Consider the following 4,695-nt stretch of genomic DNA (forward strand, 5'->3'; position numbering starts at 1 on the left):
GAGAGAGAGAGAGAGACACGTGCAGTGAAATAAAAAAAAGGAATTTCATTCTTAATTTTTTGGAGCGATCACCAATATTATGCGTTAGAAAATTAGAAAGACTCCAAGGTACAATAGAGGCGAACTTACAATAACGAAGGCATAGTGACTACAAACTACATCTTCGACCGTAACCTCTACGCTACAGGACCGTTTTTAGGGAGCCGAGGGCCCCCACCCCCTCGAGCTTCATTTACTGTAGGCCAGACTCGGAAAATTCGAAGCATTTACCCTCCCCGGTGCCCCGGTCCATTATTGTTTGGACTGTTTTCCCCCCTTCCTCGACAAAATCCGGAATACGACCCTGTTATAGGTTCTATGTAGTACCAGGTAATGACTAGATGCTTCTATGCAAATACCGAAAATAATGATAATTTGAAAAGTATAATAGGTAATAATAACAAACATCTGAGGAATCTCCCAGTGGTTTGATAGCACAATGCAGTGGCATAACTGTATACCAAATAGTTGCCGATCCACATTACAGGGTGAGACAGAAGTCCCCTATTAAATAAAATGGTTACGGGTTACTTTCTGGTGTTCTCGTATTGACCCAGCACCTCTTACCTATGTGGTTTCTAAATGTTATGGCATATTGTATTCCCTTATCATCAAATGATGAGTTGATGTTTAATTTTGCGTGTTTACATTTTCGTGAGACGTTCATCTTAGTTTAAAAAAAATTCTCAAGTTTTTTTTTGTAAACTTTTGATTTTTACTTTCTTCATTAATAGGTATTTTGTAATGCCAAGAAGATCCTCTGGTCTTACTACTTACCCACTACTGAACCAATATTTAACTGTTACCTCAAACAATCACTTAAAAAGAAGACACTCTGATACCTATTTCCAAAGTGGTTTTACTTTATTTATTATTTTTTTCTTATTTAATAGGTATTAGCATAATTATATTTGATACTAACTTATTAGGTACCTATTTTCTAAATGAGTACCTCACGACTTTTACTCTTTCTGTTGTTTGTTTACTAGGTACCTACCTACTCTCACTTTTTTGTTCTGTTTATTTTCCATTACCTACCTATTATTTTTTCAGATATACCTTCCTAGATATTTATGTTTGTTGTTTACATAACAAGTTATACAGGTAGAAACGATAGGGTTGTTAATTTATTGTTGTGAATGAAGAAATGGATTGACAAATTGTCATCTCTCCGAGGTCCTAAATATATTTGCCTTTGTTAGATTGGTGGAGATGTCGTTTTCCCCTTTTGTATTTTTTGTGTTAGTGGAGGTGTCATTTGTCCCTTTTCTATTTCTTGTTAGTGGAGATGTCATTTGTCCCTTTTCTATTTCTTGTTCGTGGAGATGTCAGTTGTCCCTTTTCTATTTCTTGTTCGTGGAGATGTCATTTGTCCCTTTTCTATTTCTTGTTAGTGGAGATGTCATTTGTCCCTTTTCTATTTCTTGTTAGTGGAGATGTCATTTGTCCCTTTTCTATTTCTTGTTAGTGGAGATGTCATTTGTCCCTTTTCTATTTCTTGTTAGTGGAGATGTCATTTGTCCCTTTTCTATTTCTTGTTAGTGGAGATGTCATTTGTCCCTTTTCTATTTCTTGTTAGTGGAGATGTCATTTGTCCCTTTTCTATTTCTTGTTAGTGGAGATGTCATTTGTCCCTTTTCTATTTCTTGTTAGTGGAGATGTCATTTGTCCCTTTTCTATTTCTTGTTAGTGGAGATGTCATTTGTCCCTTTTCTATTTCTTGTTAGTGGAGATGTCATTTGTCCCTTTTCTATTTCTTGTTAGTGGAGATGTCATTTGTCCCTTTTCTATTTCTTGTTAGTGGAGATGTCATTTGTCCCTTTTCTATTTCTTGTTAGTGGAGATGTCATTTGTCCCTTTTCTATTTCTTGTTAGTGGAGATGTCATTTGTCCCTTTTCTATTTCTTGTTAGTGGAGATGTCATTTGTCCCTTTTCTATTTCTTGTTAGTGGAGATGTCATTTGTCCCTTTTCTATTTGTTGTTAGTGGAGATGTCATTTGTCCCTTTTCTATTTCTTGTTAGTGGAGGTGTCATTTGTCCCTTTTGTATTTGAATCGTTCCCAGGAAGAATTGCCCAAGTCATTTTTGTTACTTCTGTTTGGATTTTAATTCCGAAATAATTTCAGTATTTTTTTTTCTTTTTTTTTTTTACTGAAATCTGATGCTATTGATTTAGAAGTTGCATATCCAAAATGTCACCCAAAACATGGATCGCTGACGTAGCAGGTATGTATACCTATACTTTTTGAAAAAGTACATCGTTATGCCAAGGTGTTCCCGTGAGTACAAAAAATTAGAAATTCAGGTTACACCTTTAACATTTACAAGATTTCTGAGATCCCGAGTGTATATTCCTATCACATTCAACACATGATGAAGTCTTGTAGAGAACAGAGTATTGAATATTGACCTTATGAGAGTGAAATCAGTTTATTTGTAAAAATGAGAAGAAAAAAAAATCAAATCGAATTGCATTTTTGCAGGTGTTGGAATGCATAGTCGCTTTCTTTCTGCAGTTAAATAGATACATAGTACCTACCTATTAATAGCTTTTTTATAGGTGGGTAAGTTGTTTTTGTTGTTGTTGTTGTTGTTGTTGTAGTAGCAGCAGCAACAACAGCGGTAGTGGGAGAAGAATAGTGTTCATATCCAGATCTCCACACTCCTTCTCTGTCTTAAACTCCAGGGAGGTGGCAAGTCTTTCCTCAGTGTTTCTTGACTTTTCTCGCCCATTTCTCAAACAATGTTGATCACAAAATTCCATGCCCCGACTGGGATTGAACCCACAGTCTCCTCATTGCCAGGCGAGCTTCTTGACAACCATTTGTCACCTTTAATATCTTCTTTTTCTCTCCCCTCTCTCTCTCTCCCTCTTTCTCTCTCTCTCGTCCTCCTTCTCTCTTTCCTTTCTCTCTCTCTCGCCCCCCTTCTCTCTCCTCTCTCTACCCTCTCTCTCGCCTTCCTTCTCTCTCCCGCCCTCCCTCTTTCTCTCTCTCTCGTCCTCCTCCTCTCTCTCCCCCTTCCTCTCTCTCCCTTTCTTCATGTTTTCTCGGTAGATATGATATTATTTGCAGCCCATGTTTCTGAACAAAAAGAAATTTCTGTTCCACTAAATAACACACATGTAGCAAGGTTATGATTTGCCTATCGGTTCATCACAAGTTTATAACTTAGAACACTCTACAAGTTTAGTACTTGGAACACGTTCTCCTGGTGTGTAAAGGTGACTAGAGAAATTGCATTCATTCCAAAGATCCAAAGTCTGTAGCACTATTCTTCACCAACCTCAGTGGTGTAGTGGTGGACTTTGGATCTGGAGGTTGGTGGTTCCAGTTGAAGTCAGAAATTTATAAAATAATCAACATTTCTCCAAATTTAGTACTCCATTTTAAATTACTCATTTTAAATGGCAGACCAAGACATTTTAGTTGCGTTGAGAATTTTATAGGAACACCCTGTACATATAAAGTTGATAATTTGCACTAAATACGAAGAGCTTCACCAGTGTGTTCTGTATAAAATGTGTGTCATTACGTTCATTATGTATGATTAGCATAGTATTAGGAGTACATCATGTTTGTATCTATAGGAACACCCTGTATAAAGTTGATAATTTGCACGAAATACGAAGAGGTTCACCAGTGTGTTTTGTATAAAATATGTGTCATTACGTTCATTATGTACCTACCTATGATTAGCATAGTATTAGGAGTACATCATGTTTGTATCTATAGGAACACCCTGTATAAAGTTGATAATTTGCACGAAATACGAAGAGGTTCACCAGTGTGTTTTGTATGAAATATGTGTCATTACGTTCATTATGTATGATTAGCATAGTATTAGGAGTACATCATGTTTGTATCTGGATCTATAGGTATCTATGGGTTTTTTTACAGGGTGTTCATCAAATCGATTTTCGACCAAATATCTCAAGATGCCAAGGAAATCAAAGAGCAATGTGAGATTCAAGTCAGGTTTGTCTGTTCATACCTTGTTTATTCTGCTGGAATAGGACAGAAACGTTCCTTTACTCCTGCTCATTAAATTTGTTCGTTTGCTGTTCTGTTCATTATTTAAAGTGTTTCTGTTCGTTTCACCATAACTCTCGAACGGGTTTTCCGGTTTGGATGAAACTTGGCAGAAATGTTTAACAAAAGAGGAAGCTTTCTCATTAGGTTTTGGGCCTTCATTGTGAAACAGCATGGACCCTTTTCAATAATAAAAATTCTTTGTTCCGATTTCACCAGGAGAGGGCGGTTCATCTGATTTTAACAAAATTTGGCAAAACTATTTTACACATCAAGAAAACTTTTAGGTACATTAAAGTTCAAGCTCGATATGGCTTTTCTATGCCCAGTAGAGCCTTTTCGAGCAAGTTCCAAAAACACCTATATCACTGGTTATAATTATTGTTATTATACTAATTTTATTTATATCTCTCCAGTCCAAAAGCTCCACTGACTGCGTGTTGGGGCACCCTGTACATTTTCTACATATGAACAACATGCGAGCATTTTGTTTACAATTGGAATCGTGATGCCGATGTTAATCTCAAGTATTATTACATGTAAATAACATGGGCTCTCTGTATGCCACAACCTACAATCGCCCGTTCCGTGCTTGACTGGAAGTATTACTTACTTCGGGTTACT

The sequence above is a fragment of the Diaphorina citri genome, unplaced genomic scaffold, assembly GCF_000475195.1.
Source record: "Diaphorina citri unplaced genomic scaffold, Diaci psyllid genome assembly version 1.1 scaffold948, whole genome shotgun sequence".
Classification (NCBI taxonomy): domain Eukaryota; kingdom Metazoa; phylum Arthropoda; class Insecta; order Hemiptera; family Psyllidae; genus Diaphorina; species Diaphorina citri.